Below are 22,516 nucleotides of genomic sequence, written 5' to 3'. Positions count from 1 at the left end.
TAAAGTCCGTTCAAGCTGTCTGAAATAACAGAACAACATCTACTTGATAGGTTAGAAATTAAGTGGGACAAGTTGTAATAGCAGAGAAACTAGATTTGTGTGGAGCCGTCAGGAAGGACATATATGTTCAGTCATTAAAGGCCAGTCGAAGATGAGGTAAAAATGGACCTAACCTCATGGTTTATTACACTTGAATATGTTGTGTTGCTCCGAATATATATATATTTTTCTCATAAATTGAACAAGTGTTGAAAACTAGGTTCTACAATTGTATAAACTTTCCAATCATATAAAACAAGTAAATCCGTTCAAGAAACTAACAAAAAGTTTCCATATAAAACAAGTAAATCCATTCACGAAACTAACAAATAGTTTCAAACTCTCTACATAGTTGAGTCCATTTTTTGACAAGAGTCTCTTTGTGTTTTCCTACTTATAACTAGCGAACCACTGAACAGATTGTCACTAAATTTAGCATACACCCTCAAAGCCCCACCTTTGTGGGCTCCAACGTATTTCTCCCGCGTTTAACACATACGAAGGTTAATACGGTACATTTGGAAATAGTGTGTTTTTGATAGTATTCAAACGAAATTACTAGAAGTGTTTTGAGTTTTTGAATCTTTGCAGCGAAAGCCGGAAAGATATTTTGTTTGTTTTGTTTCAATTTCGCGCAAAGCTAGCCAAGAGCTATCTGCGCTAGCCGTCCCTATTTTAGCAATGTAAGACTAGAAGGAAGGCAGATAGTCATCACCAGCCATCGCTAAATCTTGGGCTACTCTTTTACCAACGAATAGTGAGATTGACCATCACGTTATAACGCCTCCACTGCTGAAAGGGCGAGCATGTTTGGGATTCGAACCCGCGACCTTCGGATTACGAGTCGAATTCCTTAACCACCTGACCATGCCAGGCCCTAAAAGATATACAGGCATTGAAGACCGATTACATGCACTTTATAACTGTGTAACTGAGACAACACAGGTTTTATTTTATACTTATTTGTAATCTACCGCTAAGTCCGTGTTAAGTAAGCTGTTGAGTTGAGTAGTTTCTATAATTAATATTCACATATCGTCTGGTCCTTTCTCATATGGTTCAACCATTTCGCGCATAACATTTTAAATGATCTGCCGCAAAACTTCACGAACCCGCATGGGTTGCTTCACAGATTTCCACAAGCTTCAAACGAAGGGTTAATAAAATTGAAACCTCACCTTGCAGCGAAACCAGTTCACGAAGATGATCAGCATGTTACTTCGATTGTAAGATAAATGTCATGATCAGCGAATATTATTATTGAAAATAAATGTATACAAGTAAAGTTCTAACCCTAAATCTAATATTTAAAAATAACGAAGTTCTCTTGCAAGGATATGTTTTGCAGATTACTTTGAATTGTTTTTATTTGTTATAAAATTTCGCGGAGAGCTACACAAGGACTATGTGCGCTAACCGTCACTACTTTTGAAACGATATTAAGTAGTTAGTCAACAAAAAAATCTACAGTCAACCCTTGGACGACTCTAATTCGCTAACCGGATTTAACAGTCGCTGTTATACTGCACATACATCCCAAAATTCAAAAGCTATTTCGCTGCAAGGGAAGAGAACCATGAACCCTCGTATTCACAGTCTACGACACGCTGCTCAGAAAGGAACCTGTTTCCTAATTCATCTATAGAAAATACACAATTTGGATGGTAATTTCCTGTTTCCTTTGACTTGACTTAATAGCAGCTTGTTTGAATGGCCTAGCGCTCTGTACTCGTAGTCTGATAATTGCGAGTTCGAAGTTGACTCACGTTATACTGTTGTTCTAGTTTACACAGCTGTACGATGTATACTTAGCTGTTAGCTGAGGATTAGCCTGCGATGGACTGGCATCCTGTCCAGAAGAAACGAGTCACTATTCTTACTCGCTTGTACCATTGAAAACTTGTAAAGGTACAGAAAAGATTTAAGTTAACTTTGATCCAAGATTAATATTTACTGATCAGGGAATCCTAGTTTTATTATGTTATTCTTACGAAAAGTCGGCCTTTATGAAAGTTGTAGCGTCGTCTTCAGAAGCTAAACCTTTACTTATCTCTCTGAGTAGACGGTTTTTAATAACCTTTTTTCATACTAATTACTTTCTGTTCGTCAGGAGTAACTATATTTTCCCATAACTGGGTGTAAGTGTTGTAAGCTTTATTGTTAATGTTTATTTGTGCAGAGGAAAGGCAGCTAGTCATCACCACCAACGGCCAACTCTTGGGCTACTCCTTTACCAACAAATAGTGCGATTTACCGTGAAATTATATCACCATCACGACTGAAACAGTGAGCACGTTTGGTGTGACGGGGATTCAAACCCGCGACCCTCAGATTACAAGCACCCTAACTACCTGGCCATAGCGGGCCTATGAAAAATCTAAATAAAGTTTAGATCTAAAAGACAGGGTGTGTGTATACATCACTGTGTAGGTCGTACTTCTCCAGATACATCTAATACTGTGGTATATTTTCACAGTTTCACAATGTATTTTCTATTCTAATTTTCTCTCTTCTGTGAGTGTAACATTTGTATTGAATTTGGTGTAGTTGTCTGTTATGTTCCTTTACACTTTCTTCTGTTTAGATGTTGGAGTTGCCATGTTTCACTTTGTAAGTATACATACAATTGAGTATTTTTAGCACATTGACAGAGAAAATAAATGTGTATCTGTGTGTACGAATTACCCCTGGAAAACGAAAAACAACTCTCTTTCTTTTTAGTATGCGGTTACCTATCTAATACACCACTCTCTGTGCTAAGCAGATGAATAGCTGGAGTAATATTGTCAAATGACGATGTACAATGATGTTGAGTACAATATACTTGTTCAATTAATATTTCTTTGAATAAATCTGCAATCATAGAATAAATAATCTAGCACTTAGAAACTTGTTCATTTAGTTCATCTTGATCTAAAACATCTTGAATCCAAACCAACTTTTCCAACAATATAGATTTCAAGAAAATGAAATATTTTTATATTACAGATAAGAAATTTTACAGTTAGGATGATTTGTTTTTACTGTAAAAGCAGTAATTTGTAATAAAATAATATTTTTAACTAGTGAGGAAACTCAAAATAAAAATAATATTGAAATGATAGTGTTGCTAATCTAACAATAGCAATAATAACAATAGTTCGTGACTTGAATTTGTTTAATAAGTGTTACAAACATTTTTACATATTAACAAAAAATGTTTACCCCTAACATCAGATTAACCAGAGTTTAAGATCTCTAATGTTTTTATTAAACTATCAAAATAATCCCATAAGTGGGTTCTAATATTTTAATACTAACGTAAAACGTATAAATGTATTATGTTGAGAGTTTTAATCGGTTATTTTTGTTTGCAAATAAACCACATAGTAGAATAAAAACATTATTTTAGAGAATCGATGTTTTATTCAGTGAAACACAAGATAATGTTACTCCATCGAGGCTTGTTACACAAAACTGTAAAAGTGTCTTGTTAACGTAAGCACAAACACATATATTTATAACAAGTAGACGAAACTGATTTACTCACTTGTTCACGCAAGCGGATTTTTGTCCGTCAACGGTACCCATTATCTTCAAAGTTTAGAATTATCAACAAACACTCAAAAATCATTTTTCAACGATAGTTTATCGCTAAAGTTTATCTGATTTGGATCGATGCAATATTGTTCTAGTCTGAGGTGCTCTGGACGTCTACTAACTACATCTTAAACACGAAGAGTGGAAAACTATTTTTCACTTCCGTTCGAACGATGTTTCCACATTTTAGAATGACGCAAACCATGACGAGACTTTGTTCAGGGAATATTGGTTCGCGCTCTTATCCAGAAGAAAGACACGTCAATTTTCTATTCGAAAGACATTGGTATGCTGATGTGTCCTCTAATGCATCTTTAACAAATGACTACTTTCTTATAAAATATAAAAACAGTTGTAAGACATAACAACAATCTTCGAAAGACAGTTTGAGATTACAAGTTCAAATACTCAAGCCAAGTACGCCTTATGGTCTGAAATACTCGTTTGTAGCTTACGAGCCTTTTCTCAAAGTGATGATGTCAACTTACGAAGAAGTGATTGCCATAGCAACAGTTGTCAACGGTGCACTCTTACGACCGTGTGCCCTCGGATTGGAGCCCTGTTGATGTAATTTTCCCGAACCGTTCAATAAAACACAGAAAAATACATTGTTTCAATACGGGTTGATTACCATCTGATCGATAAAAGCTGTTTATACTTTTAGCCAACTTTCAAGATAGCTACAGTCCATCTTATCCTTCGTACGCTTCTAGCATTCAAACCGTATCATCTCTATTACAGTGCACCCTGCGGTACTTGAACAGCAGGGAAAATTCGTACCCTAAAACAGTCGAAGAAGTCGTTCGGACCTGGAGAAAAAGTCTCGCAAGACTACGAATACCGTGTTTGATTCTAAAATATCTAGTAAATAGTAATAATTGTAACTCCAGTGGTTTAACTGGCAACAGATAATTATAAAAACCTTACACAGTCGACAACCTCCACAGCCATCACTTGGGTTACTCTAATCTAATAGTGGGATTTGACTGGCGCTCTTATAACGCATTCGTAGTCCCAACGTACGGAACACGATTTGACTGGCACTCTTATAACGCACTCATAGCCCCAACGTTTTAAAATGTTAGATCTGCAAAAATTTCGTCTCCCAGCAATAACTATTTGCATGTGGTTGAGAAATGTAGCATTATAAATATATTAGTATAAACAAATTTTCAATGATAAGTTGAATACTTTGTAAATAAGTCACGTTTAGGCCTAACGTCTAATTTCCCCCAAAATCCTCTAAAATTTGCTACATTATTTCACAATAATTTCTTTTTTATTTACTGAATGAATTTTTGTCAGACTGACGTCAGTGTTTGTTCATGGAACATAAATTCAACAATGAACCAAGTATGTCCTTATCTGTTGAAATATGATTCTTGAAATAAAAACCAGAGAAAATTAGAAGTTATGTAGTCGTCCTGCGTAAAACTGTTCCTTATAAAAACCGACGTTAACAGCCACCTACATTTATTTGCACGTACTGGAAACAAAAACGTCCCCCCTTGGAACAGAGGTAAACCTTCAGATTTACCGAGCTAGAATCAAGGGGTTAGATCCCCCTCGATGAAAACAACAGACAGCCCGATATGGCTTTGCTATGAGAAAACACCTAGGAAACAGACAAAAAACATTAGATAATGAATCAATTTAATAATCATTCATGTATTTATATATTTACAAAAATTTGAGAATTTATGAGCGAAAGTATATACAAGTATATGAGTCAACCACACAATATCAAATGTACCCAGTGCCTGACTGGGAGTCGAAAGTTGTAGAACTTCAACGGACGATAACGTTAGGGTGTGAAGTAGATTAAGTTGGTAGTGTGATTTTGATTAATTTTAGATTAATCGTTTTCAAATCAGAATTAGAGTAATGATTGATCACGCATGATTATTCGTTTATTTCAATACTAATTATTTGTTATGATTTATTTTTACTTGAATTAACTTCACTCATTTTTCAGAAAAACTGAGAAAGTTTTACCTGAGTATTTGACTTCAACAAAGGAGAAGAACTAATTGATGAATACGCAGTTTAGATGGCAACAACTGTCTAGCCCAGAGTAACGTTTGGAGAGAAAACGTTGGACGATTAACCTATAAAAATTAGCTCAGGTGGAAGGGAAGTTGCTTCGAAAGACTTCCGATTTAGAGACGGAAATCTTTCGAAATGTCGTCCTTTCCACCTGAGCTAGTTTTATAGATTAATTGTCAAAGGCAATCTCTTCAAACGTCATTTTGGGCTAGACAGTTGCTTCCCATATAAACTGCGTGTTCATCATGAATACTGTGATTGAATCATCTACAATAGAAACTACATAATGGTTTCACAAAAATATCTTATTACACTAAACAAATGTGTATTTTGATATTTCAATACTATTTTTTCGTGCTATGTTGTTCATATCTGTACTCCCGCCACGGTAGAAATAAAAATGTTTTCTTTCTTTTTTTGAATAATAACTATTATGTTTGTGTTCCTGTTTTGACGAGCCTCTAGGTATGTATCAATTATAACTGTTAAGACTGGCCAGCGAGAGACATTTTTGTTTTGAAAAAAACATAGTACCCACTTCGGTTTTTCTTAATTGAATTGAATAGTTTTGGACATTTTTATTGGATAAAAAGTGCATTTCTCACACTCATAGCGTTGAGGCTGCGAAAGGTGATTTGAAGGTGATTGGAATCAGTCGGAGCATCATGAGATTAACGGCCAAACACAATAAACGTGGAAGTCTCTAAATGACACCAGAGGTATTGAGGAACCGTTTAGAATCACTTTGGTAGGTATTGTGCAAAATGCCGAGTACAATATTATGCCTGTAGCTGCTTTCAAAGTGTTCCTGTCTGCTCATCCTACTGCTAACTATCGTGACGTTTCGACCTTCCCTACCGAATCAGAAGTGAAATTGGTCATATCTCAATTGAAAGCTAAAATAAAGTACCAACATCAGCACAAAAGGTTGGCAGTTGCTTAATTATGATGCTGAGAATGTGGTTTTATTGATATATACTGAATTTGCTACCAGCTTGTTCATCTCAGTACCAGCTAATATGTAGACTTGAGGATGATGTATTTCACTTAAAAATTTATTAATTAATAAACGAAAACTCATCTCGAAGTTGTCTCGAAAAGATACGTCAAAACCATCCTTTTTAGAAGTTTTCGGATTGAATTTACATTTGATATAAAAACAACAAGTATTTTTTTTATCTCAGATAATTTTAAAATGAGTTCTGCAAAGAAACCTTGCATTTGCTTCTAGTCCGACATCTCGCTTTTTTAAAATAAGTCCAAATCCACACAGGAATCTTTATCCATATAATGTTTACAGTAATCAAAATATTTCAACATATTTTACAGTTTATTACTGTACTTTTGAACTACGAAAAAAAAACTGCACTGTATCAAGTAAAAATGTTAATCTGCGATACAACCAGCGTCTTCAAAGTAAACAAATTCTTTGTTTTTCTCATACATTATAAGCCTGATTACAAAATACTGTAATAATAATTTTACTTATCCACCAAAGTCAATACAAACAACCCGCGAAACTGTTGAGTCCTAGGAATAACTCAATAGTTTCATAATTTCCTCTCTTTGGAATTTTCTCAAGCTGGTCCAAATACATTTGTTTTATTTTTAACTACAGTAGAAATGATTCAAGTATAGAATGCCCAAATATTATCATTATCTAATGTTGTGTTTCCTTTACAAACAAAATATTACTTCACTTAGTGATTTGACAACCAGTGCGGACTCGTACCATGCTAGCTCACGTGACAATGAATTGCCGTACCAAGTATCCTTTACAGTCAGTCCAACATAAGGTTAATCACGTGACCACATGCAGACTGTAAAATACGAATGTATCGTCATGGGGAGAAGGTAATTACTGATCAATCGATAGGTAGTTGTTATAATTACTTCAGTACAGCTTGCTAATGACCACTTTAACATGCACACTGAATTTTTACATTTACCTACACTAATGTGGAAACTAATAACACTTAATTCTCGGCATTCATCATTAGAGTTAACTTGAAGAACATTCAAATTGGTGATATTCTGGTTACTGCAAAGGAAAACTTTTTCACTGTATGTAATATTTACTGTTTCAATGATATTCTGGTAACTTCAAAGGAAAACTTTTTTACTACAATCTTTACAGTTTCAATGATATTCTGGTAACTTCAAAGGAAAACTTTTTCACTGCAATCTTTACTGTTTCAATAATATTCTGGTAACTTCAAGGAAAACCTTTTTTACTACAATCTTTAATGTTTCAATGATATTCTGGTAACTACAAAGGAAAACTTTTTCACTGCAATCTTTAATGTTTCAATAATATTCTGGTAACTACAAAGGAAAACCTTTTTTACTACAATCTTTACAGTTTCAATAATATTCTGGTAACTACAAAGGAAAACTTTTTCACTGCAATCTTTACTGTTTCAATAATATTCTGGTAACTACAAAGGAAAACCTTTTTACTACAATCTTTAATGTTTCAATGATATTCTGGTAAACTACAAAGGAAAACTTTTTCACTGCAATCTTTAATGTTTCAATAATATTCTGGTAACTACAAAGGAAAACCTTTTTTACTACAATCTTTACAGTTTCAATGATATTCTGGTAACTACAAAGGAAAACCTTTTTTACTGCAATCTTTACTGTTTCAACAATATTCTGGTAACTACAAAGGAAAACTTTTTCACTGCAATCTTTACTGTTTCAATAATATTCTGGTAACTACAAAGGAAAACCTTTTTTACTACAATCTTTAATGTTTCAATGACATTCTGGTAACTACAAAGGAAAACTTTTTCACTGCAATCTTTACTGTTTCAATGATATTCTGGTAACTACAAAGGAAAACTTTTTCACTGCAATCTTTACTGTTTCAATAATATTCTGGTAACTACAAAGGAAAACCTTTTTTACTACAATCTTTAATGTTTCAATGATATTCTGGTAACTACAAAGGAAAACCTTTTTTACTACAATCTTTACAGTTTCAATGATATTCTGGTAACTACAAAGGAAAACCTTTTTTACTGCAATCTTTACTGTTTCAACAATATTCTGGTAACTACAAAGGAAAACTTTTTCACTGCAATCTTTACTGTTTCAATAATATTCTGGTAACTACAAAGGAAAACCTTTTTTACTACAATCTTTAATGTTTCAATGACATTCTGGTAACTACAAAGGAAAACTTTTTCACTGCAATCTTTACTGTTTCAATGATATTCTGGTAACTACAAAGGAAAACTTTTTCACTGCAATCTTTACTGTTTCAATAATATTCTGGTAACTACAAAGGAAAACCTTTTTTACTACAATCTTTAATGTTTCAATGATATTCTGGTAACTACAAAGGAAAACCTTTTTTACTGCAATCTTTACTGTTTCAATAATATTCTGGTAACTACAAAGGAAAACCTTTTTTACTACAATCTTTAATGTTTCAATGACATTCTGGTAACTACAAAGGAAAACTTTTTCACTGCAATCTTTACTGTTTCAATGATATTCTGGTAACTACAAAGGAAAACTTTTTCACTGCAATCTTTACTGTTTCAACAATATTCTGGTAACTACAAAGGAAAACCTTTTTTACTGCAATCTTTACTGTTTCAATAATATTCTGGTAACTACAAAGGAAAACTTTTTCACTGCAATCTTTAATGTTTCAATGATATTCTGGTAACTACAAAGGAAAACTTTTTCACTGCAATCTTTAATGTTTCAATGATATTCTGGTAACTACAAAGGAAAACTTTTTCACTGCAATCTTTACTGTCTCAACAATATTCTGGTAACTACAAAGGAAAACTTTTTCACTGCAATCTTTACTGTTTCAATAATATTCTGGTAACTACAAAGGAAAACCTTTTTTACTACAATCTTTAATGTTTCAATGATATTCTGGTAAACTACAATGGAAAACTTTTTCACTGCAATCTTTACTGTTTCAACAATATTCTGGTAACTTCAAGGAAAACCTTTTTTACTACAATCTTTAATGTTTCAATGATATTCTCCTAACTACAAAGGAAAACTTTTTCACTGCAATCTTTACTGTTTCAATAATATTCTGGTAACTTCAAGGAAAACTTTTTTACTACAATCTTTACTGTTTCAATGATATTCTGGTAACTACAAAGGAAAACTTTTTTCATTACAGTCTTCACTGTTGTTTTAATGTAATGTTTCCCATAACTACATTACAGACCTGCTTAGTAATGTTTCCCATAACTACATTACAGACCTGCTTAGTAATGTTTCCCATAACTACATTACAGACCTGCTTCGTAATGTTTCCCATAACTACATTACAGACCTGCTTCGTAATGTTTCCCATAACTATATTACAGACCTGATTAGTAATGTTCCCTATAACTATATTACAGACCTGCTTAGTAATGTTTCCCATAACTATATTACAGACCTGATTAGTAATGTTCCCTATAACTATATTACAGACCTGCTTAGTAATGTTTCCCATAACTACATTACAGACCTGCTTAGTAATGTTTCCCATAACTACATTACAGACCTGCTTAGTAATGTTTCCCATAACTACATTACAGACCTGCTTAGTAATGTTTCCCATAACTACATTACAGACCTGCTTCGTAATGTTTCCCATAACTACATTACAGACCTGCTTCGTAATGTTTCCTATAACTATATTACAGACCTGATTAGTAATGTTCCCTATAACTATATTACAGACCTGCTTCGTAATGTTTCCCATAACTATATTACAGACCTGATTAGTAATGTTCCCTATAACTATATTACAGACCTGCTTAGTAATGTTTCCCATAACTACATTACAGACCTGCTTCGTAATGTTTCCCATAACTATATTACAGACCTGATTAGTAATGTTCCCTATAACTATATTACAGACCTGCTTAGTAATGTTTCCCATAACTATATTACAGACCTGATTAGTAATGTTCCCTATAACTATATTACAGACCTGCTTAGTAATGTTTCCCATAACTACATTACAGACCTGCTTAGTAATGTTTCCCATAACTACATTACAGACCTGCTTAGTAATGTTTCCCATAACTACATTACAGACCTGCTTATTCTCCTCAGTTCTTCGACCTTTATTAACAACGCTATTTTTTAAAATATCCTGTTTATTCTGCCAAATTACCGAAACTTTCCACCTAACCTACAGAAATTCTTCTAATATAAACACTATGCTGAACAAGTAATTTATTACTTCTTTTAATGGAGTATCTTCCAAATAGTCGGGGTGTTGTTGTTGTTTTTTGCGATCTTTTATGCTGCAGTGTGTTTATAACATTCACTTTGTCAAATTCGTGCACATATCTCTCAGTTCAGTGAGGTATTTTTTAAGATATACATCTTACTGACTTATAAACAAATTTCCTTTTAAATATACATTCTATTGAATTATTTAATGTCACTCAGTCCGGACGTGACTTAGTGTGTACAGTGAGCCTTAGGCATTTGTCTTTTTGTCGCCAAGTTGTATGCCATTCTTCGCGACTGTGAATGCGATATAAAAGTGAGAGTCAAATCCAACTATTCGGTTAGCGTAGCCCTAAAATTAAAGGGAAGGCAGCTAGTGAATAGCACCCACCGTGACATGTTGTACCGTCCTTGTCAGATCAAATAATGAGATTTGACTGCTATTTCACTAATACACCCACGGCTTCAAAGGTCTGAGGGTAATTAGTTTTTGGAGAAAACATAACACAAGCCGCGACACCAGGACGACAAAAGTCCGATATGGCAACTTTGGGCATCTATAGGGTCTAATGATGAGCACGCATGTTTAATACTACTAGTTTAGATATAGAGTCCACACCGTTGAATTAGTTTATCATACACAACTGTATATACAAATTTTGTAATCTAGGGAAGATTACAAAATTACATTACTTAATTAATAACAAAATATCAGAATTACTAAGTATTATTCAGCAAGATGAATTACTTATGTCACATCCTAGTGCTCTATTACTTATATAACATCAATATCACTTTATTGCTTTTATAACATCAACAATACTTTCGTGCTTATATAATATAAATATTACTCTATTCCGTGATGACGAGAAAACCCACTTGTAGAGAAAAATATACATGTAAAAACGGCTGGTATGGATTGAGAAAATTTATTTATGTAAAGGAGCGAACAACGTTTCGACCTTCTTCGGTCATCGTCAGGTTCACAAAGAAAGAAATAGGTAACTGACCGATAGCTGACCACATGTTTGAAGAGGGTTGTGTAATTGCGTGTAGGAATGTAGAGGGCGTGCTTAGATGTTTTATTATATTTATTAATATAGGTTTAAAGGTGTTTCTTTTTTATTGGTTTATTTTGGGCTTGAGTTGTTGCATAAGTAAGGTTTCTTTAATTTTGCGTTCGTTTATGTTTGTTTCTTTATTTAGTATTTGGGTGTTTTCTATGGTTATGTTGTGTTTATTTGATTTGCAATGTTCGAAAACGTGTGAAGGTGACTTTTTGTGTTCTTTGAACCTGGTTTCCATTTTTCTACTTACTTCTCCAATATAGAAGTCGTGGCAATTATCACATTGTATTTTATAAATAATGTTGGTGTGGTGTTTGTCAGTGTAGTTTTTACATAGTATAGACCTTAGTTTTGTGCCTCGTTTTTGAATAAATTTGGTATTAACTGGAATGTCATATTTTGTTGTTAGGTTTTGCCAAATGTTGGTTATTTGTCTGCTGATGTCGGGAATATATGGTATGCAGCAGTATATGGTTTCGTGATTTTTTGATTCGTGAGATATATTTACTTTTGTTGGTTGATTTTGCTTTCTGTCTAGGTGTGTGCGTATAATGTTTTCTATGGTTAGTGGAGGAAACTTATTGATGTTGATGAAGTATTGTTTTATTTTGTCTAATTCGTCGTTAATTTTATCTGGTGAGCATAGTTTTCTGACTATGTTTATTTGGTTTCTTAGTATGTTGAGTTTTTGTTTCGTTTCATGTGCTGAGTCCTAAGGAATGTATAATCCAGTATGAGTGATTTTTCGGTGGACTTCTGTTTTAAATTGTGTATCGGTTCTTGTAATTTTGAGGATAAGAAATGATATTTGATTGCTTTCTTCCTGTTCTTCTATTGCTTTTATAACATCAATATTACTCTGCTGCTTCTATAACATCAATATTACTCTATCGCTTCTACGTCATCAATATTACTCTATCGCTTCTACGTCATCAATATTACTCCATTGCTTCTATAACATCAATATTACTCTATCGCTTCTACGTCATCAGTATTACTCTATCGCTTCTATAACATCAATATTACTCTATCGCTTCTACGACATTAATATTACTCCATCGCTTCTATAACATCAATATTACTCTATCGCTTCTATAACATCAATATTACTCCATCGCTTCTACGACATTAATATTACTCCATCGCTTCTATAACATCAATATTACTCTATCGCTTCTATAACATCAATATTACTCTATCGCTTCTACGTCATCAATATTACTCTATCGCTTCTATAACATCAATATTACTCTATCGCTTCTACGTCATCAATATTACTCTATCGCTTCTATAACATCAATATTACTCTATCGCTTCTACGTCATCAATATTACTCTATCGCTTCTATAACATCAATATTACTCTATCGCTTCTACGTCATCAATATTACTCTATCGCTTCTATAACATCAATATTACTCTATCGCTTCTACGTCATCAATATTACTCTATCGCTTCTATAACATCAATATTACTCTATCGCTTCTACGTCATCAATATTACTCTATCGCTTCTATAACATCAATATTACTCTATCGCTTCTACGTCATCAATATTACTCAATTGCTTCTATGACAACCATTTTGCTGTATTTTATAAACAGTATCATTGTTGCTGATTTACCTATACATCATTCATAATGCTGTACTACCTAAACACAATTCACACTGCTGTATTAGAAATACGTCGTTCATAATGTTGTATATATTTGAATAGCGTCTACACTATCCATATTACTCACGTTAATACAACTATACTATCTACGGTGTATAAGTAATGATGTATTGGCTATTTATTTACGCTGTGTATCACAGCTAAATTTTCTGCATAACGTTCGTGGTACACTAACACCTTTATAGCATTCATACCACTGTATTACGTATGCGGCATGAATATAAGGTTAAATCACTTCTATATTTTTCCAAAATGTTATATCATGTTTAAAATATACACATCACTCATCCAGCTGTTTTACTTAACTGTTTTTGTATATAACACAAAGTGCCTAAGGCAGTACAATGTGCCAGTAATACTTCCTTTCACAATATGTTACATCGTGTTAATTAAATTTTACAATGACAAAGAAAATACTGTTGATTGGGGATCATTAGTACAAGAGGTCTCTGTCTTAAAGTATCTCACAATGACACTGTAAATATTATTTACTGCGCCACCTATTACGACAGGTTTGCTTCTTTGTAGTTAAGCCTTGAACTTCACCACAAGCTATTTGTGCACTAGGTAAACATTACACCAGACATTATACACTTCACTTATAAAACAGAATATCGAACAATAGCATTGTTAGAGTTACTTATAATGCCTCTTATTAAGACAGACAAAATACACTTAGTATCTAGGTTACCTATCAACAAAAATTTAATTTTTAATAAAGGTAATTTTTGTTGTTAGATACCATAGATACCATGAAAAATATTTGTGGTTTTGTTATTACAATATACATACACATTTAATGTCTATAGTATTTAATAATGACACTGTATGAATTTATTTACAAAAGACATAAAGTGTTTAGAATATCTAATAGAAATACCATGAAAAATATTTGTGGTTTTGTTATTACAATACACACACACATATAATGTCTATAGTATTTAATAATGACACTGTAGGTATTATTTGTGGTGGTTCTTATTACACGCACTTAATATCTATAGTATCCAAAAATAACCTTGCAGGTACTGTTTAGGGTTACTCTTATTGCAGCAAACATATACTGAGAGAGATTTAAAACACAACAACGTACATACAGTTAAACAGTTTTAATATACTAGATTAAAAATAAGTTTTGAATGTACATATCACGAAATTATCATGTCTTTGCACTACACAATATTCAAATTTGATTACAAACTGCACACAAACAGTTTAATCAGGATTTCAACGTCCAGAACTCTAATAGCGGGTATGTCCTCCATTCTCCGCCAGAAGAGCTTGGATCCTGCGTGACATAGATGTCACCAGATTGTCAATCTGCCTCTGGGGGATGATGTCCCACTCAGCCAGAAGTGCTGCACATAGTCAGCGAGAGAGCTGGGGGCAGGATCCCGATGACGGATGCGCTGATCCAGAATGTCCCAATGGGATTAATATCGGGCGAATATGGAGGCCAGTCCAGAACATTCACATTGTTCTAATTCAAACAATTTGTACACACTTGCCGTGTGCGGACGTGCATCGTCGTTCATGAAGGTGCACCTCAAAGTGCGCCGGGACCCTGGCTGGTGTCATTAGCATCCCGACCCCCTGATCTCTACTTTCTTGCGTCAGCCGTGGGATCTTTCTTTGTAGTGATATTAAACTTTTAAAACCCGGCATTTTATAGACTGAAGGAACAGTGTGTACTGCATACAATAGTTTTTCCGTACTCTTAAATTATGTACAACAACAAGAGATGGGAAAGTTTTGACCGGTTTCAGTACTGGCACATGACCACGCTGATTAAAATGATCTTAACTACTGAATTGTTTTCAGAGAATACTCATGATTAAAACTCATGTATGTTTGCTCCGATATTGCTCAACCTGTATGAAACGACTCAATTTATTACTTGTTGAGTTTTTAATATCGTTCAGTATATATACATACCCATAATATCTACAGTACCCAAGACTAGCTATTATTTAAGATAGCTTTTGTTATAACAGACACGTTTCTCTTAATATCTACAGTGTCTTACAGTTTCAAATGCTACCACTGACAACGGTTTAATATATTATCACTGTCAACTAGACAACTGTTTCAAATTCTACCGACGGATGACAACAGTTTCATACTTTTCTATGGACAGCTGGCAACAGTTCAAAATACTAAACACACGGCTGACAGCAGTTTCAAACTCTGTCACTCACAACCGATAACAGTTTCGAACTCTATCATTGACAGCTGGTAATAGTTTCAAGCTATATCACGGACAGCTGATAACAGGTTTAAAACACTCACAAATAACGATAGCTTCAAAATCTATCGCTGCCGACTGGCAACAGTTTCACAATCTTTTCTGTTTATTCTGGTTATTATATAAGTTATATCAAAAGAAACAATAACAAAAAACTTCTGTTATTTATGAAGACAAAAATATTTTCACACCACCAGTTGATGTCAACTTTGACAATACTGAAAACATTTCATCCGAACAAATTTTATTACCAATAGTGTCACTATTACCAAAAGTCTATATAACGAAGAAAGATGTATTATCTGGTTATTTCTTAAACGTTTTTGTACCATTCATAAAGATTGGATTAAAAGTAAATCGTCTGCCATATAACAACTCATTATATTGGTTGCTATGTAAATTATTTGATACCATTTATGACTCTTCTGTAGTAATGCTGAATTTAAATTCAGCCCCAAATTACTGAGCAGGAAATCACAAAACAAGATTACATGGTTGAAATCTAAAAGTTTTGTGTGATATGTGTATGTTCTGAATAATTTCTTTGTTTTTATATGCTGTCAAGAAACATAGCGGTATGTTTTAAAATTGTTTTCTCTACACCATACTTTAAGCCATATATGGGCAACTGTGGGCACACGAAAGTATTTTATTTTGACCAAACTGGCAAAACCACTACCAGACAAACCAGTTTACTGACGGTTTTAGAACGTTCGTCAAATGTTAATTTCACTAGTTATTCAAAACCATACAATTAACTGACATCAATAATAGTATTTAAATTAAGCACACATGTTGCACTACTTTATCCAATCGTACGGTTTCGATCCCCTATCTACAGTCAAAGGTCAGAAAATGGCCTACGACATAAATAAGTTGGCCATCCCTGCCCTACGTGGTTTTTCTGCTAAACTAAATACACTATGAACAGTTTCTGTATTACAGAAATAAAATTGACAGTTGTAATGAATGACAAAAACAAATTTATCAATAAAAAGAAACTCTTAGTTGAACAAAAAAACATTTTGCAAAGCAATGCATAAATATTAGAAATATTCTTCCCACGGTGAAATACTGATGACCCGAGTGCATCACAAAACTTCTTTCCAGAGTTGAAAGAAGGTAAACCATTTAAATAATAAAGATTCTTCCTAGGATCAAAACAGACTTGTAAATTATAATCATCCTTTCCATGATTAAAAAGGGATAACTCATGAAATTTATAAACCTTTTCCCCCCTGGTTCAAAACTTGATGATTCTTGTAAACAAATTATAAACATCCTTCACAGAGTGAAGAATTGATTATTCTTTTAAATTACAAACATTAACACTTTCTCCAGAGCGAAATAGTGACGACCCGTGTAAATTATAAACAATCTTTAGAGATAAAAAACAAAACAAACGCAAACTGTAGCCTGGTGTAAGTTTTAGTAATGATCGAAACTGTGCTCTGGAAAATATCGACTAGAAATACATCTCACAACCATGTGTTATGGAAGTCCAAGAAATTTCTGCTAATCATCCATAACACTGCATTACACAAGATTAGAAAAGATAGGAAGTTGCTTGTGGTCCATTTGTTTACAACACCAGCCCATTTTTCTTGTCAACAAAGCCTGATCTGGAAAGCACATGTCCTCAGTGACGTCATTCGTAGTTAGTGTAGGTCGTGTGTGTGTGTATATATATTTAATAATATAATGTATTTGTGTAAAATCAAGACATTTTAAGTAATACTAACATGTCTCCCAAAAATAAAAACTCGTGAAAAACAGTGCTTTCTTATAGCATTAATTTTGTGAGTTCCAACAGCACGTGCGTCGCATACTGTTAGTATAGATATTTATACGTAAGTAATCTGTATGTTCTGAAACTGTGAAGTTTAAATAACCCTAATTTTGTCGAGAAATAAATAATACGCATAAGCTGAAAGGCAAAACAACAACACACGTGTTATAAAGATAGCAATAATTTAGAAATTGTTAACTACAGATATCTTTCATATTGTTAATGAATAATTAACCTTAATGTTATGAAACTTTAGACAGATAGATTGAAAGTAGTGTTAGTAAATGCGTCCTTATCACTCCGTAAATCTGTCCACATCTTACATCTTAACTTTACAATGTGCGTCACCTACTGAATCCAGGCCAAACAACATGCTCAAACTGCTTATCGCTCATCTAATTCAGGGAAGTAAACGCTTTTCAAGTGAAGTTGATGAATGAAGTCGTGACTTTGAAATATTCTAAAATTTAACTAATTAAAATGCGAATTGAGAAAGCAGTCACACATTACTACGAGATTAGTACCCGTCCACGTTATACTTCTGATGAGACGAAAGGGTCGAATTCCTCCGGTCTATCGAAGCATAAATTTCGCACAATGATTATTAAGTTAGCTAACTGTCACGTAACAACTGCTCATGTGAACTTGGTTATGTGAGAATATTGTAAGTTCTAGAGAAACACGACTGCCACGCAATAATTGTTCAGGTTCTTGTAGTTGTATGAGAACGTTGCTAAGTAACATACAAAAGTGTGTCTGCCAAAATTTGTTTTGAATTTCGCGCAAAGCTACACGAGGGCTATCTGCGCGTATCCGTCCATAATTTAGCAGTGTAATACTAGAAGAAAGACAGATAGTCATCACCACTCGCCGCCAACTTTCGGGATACTCTTTTACCAACGAACAGTGGGATTGACCGTCATTTTATAACGCTCCCAAGGATGAAAGGGCGAGCATATTTGGTGTGACGTGGATTAGAACCCTCAGATTACAAATCGAGTACCTTAACCACCTGGCCATGCCGGGCCTACATTTGTCCAGAAAAAATCAGTTGTTTTGGTTGTTAAAAATCTAAACAAAAAACAAAGTTTTAGGGACGTTGGTAGGAAAACGTGGAAATATAACTATTACAACCTGCTGGATAACGTTAATATCTCTCAAATATTTGTTTATAAAGAGTTTATTAAATTATAATTACTACATAACTAACTGACTTGGTAAAATTACTGTGGAATTCATTTGGAAACATAATTACCACGTAGCTAGCTGGTTTGGTAATATTGGTGTTTGTAGGAACGTTATTAGGTGTTTATATGGAAACATAATTACCATGTAACTAACTGGTTTGGTAAAGCTTGTGTTTGTAAGGACGTTGTTAGGTTTTATTTGGAAGCATAATTATCATATAGCTAGCTGGTTTGGTAAAACTGGTGTTTGTAAGGACGTTGTTAGGTGATTATCTGAAAACATAATTACCACGTAGCTACCTGGTTTGGTAATATTGGTGTTTGTAGGAACGTTATTAGGTGTTTATATGGAAACATAATTACCATGTAACTAACTGGTTTGGTAATGTTAGCGTTTGTAAGGACGTTGTTAGATGTTTATTTTGAAATATAATTACCACGTCATTTTTTTTCTAATTAAGAACAAAACTTCACAATGTGCTATCTATGTTATGCCCATCACGAGTATTGAAACCCGGATTCTAGTGTTGTAAGTCCGCAAACATACTGCTGTGACACTGGGGGCACCACGTAACTAGCTGGTTTGGTAAAGTTGGTGTTTGTAGGGACGTTTTTAGGTGTTTATTTGGAAACTCAATTATCACGAAGCTAGCTTTCCGTGAGTAATGTATGTAAATAGCCTTATGTTGGACATTGAAAGTAAGTATACTTGAATGAAGCTAGAAGTCACTAGAAAGGTAATCATGTTATGATCTGACGTATGATGCGACCTTTCCTTATTCACATGAAGATCCAAAATCACCGAGATGAAAACAAAATCTTTTGCTTGAGGAGCTAATTTTACGCGTTGCTAACGTTCGGTGAATAACGACCAATCTTATTGTTCATACGTCATATATTCCTCTATGGACGACGAAAAACAGATTATAGGCCTAAGTTTCTAAATTCGGAAATTTATCACCATTCAATACCTGAAGGCTAAATGAAAACAACAAAAAATAGAAAAGTAATCCTTATTCTTTAAGATACTGTTGATGTTACATACTCTAACCTGTATTTATCGAGCTTCAACATTTGAGAAATAATTTTATTTTAAATCACGACTTTCGACGCTTCTTTCTGACCAATGAGTCTTGTTCTGGGCCTAAACTGTAACTCCTTTTTTATATTATATACAGATGCTTGTTATGAACAAATTACCATGTATTTTTGAAATTTAATATACCCGAGATCTCAAGTAGAAAGTAATTTTCAACGTATGTATGCCTAGTTTCTATTTTATTTTCTCCGTATTAACAGCCACTTTAAAACTGAATTATCCTGCCAATTCATAAAATGTAAAACTGTTACTCTAAAACTGTAGAAACAAATTTGAAATAAAAAATAATAATAACAAGCTTAGTTCCTAATTCCTGATCATGCCAAGCTCTACGAGTTGTTATTTGGAAAATGTTTAAAGGCTGATCTACAGAAGTTCAGTACGTGATATTAAAACGATTTTGGAACATTTCCACATCGTTACAATATATGTCTCCACGTCGTGCTATACGTGATGACCGTGTATCTTGACGCATATCTGCGGCGTAGTTTCCATTGCAAAAGGTTCAGTCATAAGGCTTTCATTTTCAAAGTACACCTTTCCTCCTTACTTGCTTTCCGTAAGCCATCCGACATGTAATGATAGCAGTTTCCCAGCGCCATTTAAAACTCTCTGAACACAAATTCACAGGCACTTGGTCTGGCGACTGGATGTTTTTGTACAGAACAGCATGTACACCTATTTCATCATCCAACTGCTTGAGGTATATTTTAGACCTGGAACCCATGAATAGCTTCTGTCACCGACTTTTAAGCTTGTAGAAATTCATTTATTACAAAATGCCTCATTTTTCTTATCACGAGGGGATAATACTTGTTACTTGTTGCTGCAGGTCTTTCTTGTTGTCCTCTAGTTCATCCGTATTCCTTTACTTCTAATGATATTAAATACAAGGATATCTCTCCTTGAAAATTTTGCATCTTCGATCTGTTTTGGGTGTAATGTTTTGGATTATAAGAACAAAATGTGGTAGATTTTCAGTGAGTATCAGATAACCCACAAAAGGCCTAAGAAAGTTAATAAGTGCCTTTTAAATTCCATTCCACCTCCACTTTATATGACTCTTTAGTTTGCATATTATTCGCTTTCGAAGAATTCGTAAAAGAATTCTACGTGTCACTCACTATTGAAACAGTATTTTGGTATCTGTACTAGCCGTCCATAATTTAGCAGTGTAAGACTAGAGGGAAGGCAGATAGTCATCACCACCCACCGCCAACTCTTGGGCTACTCTTTTACCAACGAATAGTGAGATTGACCGTAACATTAAACGCCCCCACGGTTCAACATGTTTGGCGCGACGGGGATGCGATCCCGCTACTCTCAGATTACGAGTCGCACGCCTTAACACGCTTGGCCATGCCGTGCCCACTCACTATTGAAACAGTATTTTGGTATGGATTGGTATATGACATTAATTTTTCAAGTTAGTTAGATTCCTAGGTTCTTGTTTGTTTTTGAATTTAGCGCAAAGCTACAGGAGGGCTATCTGCACTAGCCGTTCCTAATTTATCAGTGTAAGACTAAAGGGAAGGCAGTTAGTTTTCAACCACCCTCACATTATAACGCCCTCACGGCTGAAAGGGCGAGCATGTTTGTTGTGACGGCGATTTGAACCCGCCACCCTCAGATTACGAGTCGAATGCTTTAACCACCTGGCAATGCCGGGCCTCTTAGCTCATTCTCGTTTTAAAAGATACTATCTAGTGTGAAATATTTTGTAGTTATCGAATTTGAAGATGTTTTGTGGTCTAGATTATATTTGATGTTTTCATTTGGAGACATCATCTCATCTGGGTTTTTAGGGTGGAATAGATGAATAAGATCTAGAAAGCCCTGTAACTTTTATTGTATATAGTAAAAGATTATTGAAATGTATTTTTCATTTTATGCTGAAAAAATTATTTCTCATTCGAAAATTTATAATTACAAAAAAAATAAGTTTTTGTTACTAGTCGTACTTTCGAATGGTCATCCACGTATTTTTACGATGACATTTGTCTATGGTTAACTGATTACGAATGATGACCAAAACGGATAAAAAAATTAATTCTGCAATATGAACAACATATAAAATAAAAATAAAAAAGGAAACAGCTCCACTATTGTTATACTTTGTTTCTGATATTCGCGAAAAGTTACACAAGAGCCATCTTGGTTCAGCCATCCCTATTTTTAAACTGAAAGCCTAGAGAGGGAGAGCGCTAGTCATTTGCTTCCACTGCCAACTTTTGAGCTTTTCTAATCAAACTTAGAAGTCACCCATGTTTCCAAATGTGGAACACGATTTTTCAGCTACGAACCATTGGATTCACAGTCTGATAAGCTCATTCTTATTATAAGAGAAACAAATACTTAACTCCAATATTGTAGTAGAAATGAAAGCGTGATTTAAATAACGGTATATGATAACACGACTTCTAATATTACTGTAGTTTTTTTATTTGTTACGAAGCACAGCTATACAATTACCTATATTGTACTGTGCTAAAACGGACGTCGAATGCCGATGTTTAACTCTGTGAGCCCTCAGACTTACTGTTGAGCCACTAGAATAATAATTATGGAGCATCAGTTTAAG

At 34.0% G+C, this 22,516-nt stretch overlaps 1 protein-coding gene across 1 annotated transcript in view; it reads right to left on the bottom strand.

The window, feature by feature from the left end:
- Positions 1 to 4,042, bottom strand: part of LOC143256027 (A-type potassium channel modulatory protein DPP6-like) — a 367,278-nt gene extending 363,236 nt beyond the window's left edge. Inside the window, exon 1 of the mRNA XM_076512601.1 lies at positions 3,569 to 4,042. The gene's annotated coding sequence lies outside the window, so the exon portion shown is untranslated. The remainder of the gene's footprint in view (positions 1 to 3,568) is intronic.
- Between the last annotated feature and the right edge of the window lie 18,474 nt (positions 4,043 to 22,516).

Source organism: Tachypleus tridentatus, chromosome 7 (genome assembly GCF_004210375.1).
Source record: "Tachypleus tridentatus isolate NWPU-2018 chromosome 7, ASM421037v1, whole genome shotgun sequence".
NCBI classification, from domain to species: Eukaryota; Metazoa; Arthropoda; class Merostomata; order Xiphosura; family Limulidae; genus Tachypleus; species Tachypleus tridentatus.
This window is presented reverse-complemented; position numbering and strand designations above follow the sequence as displayed.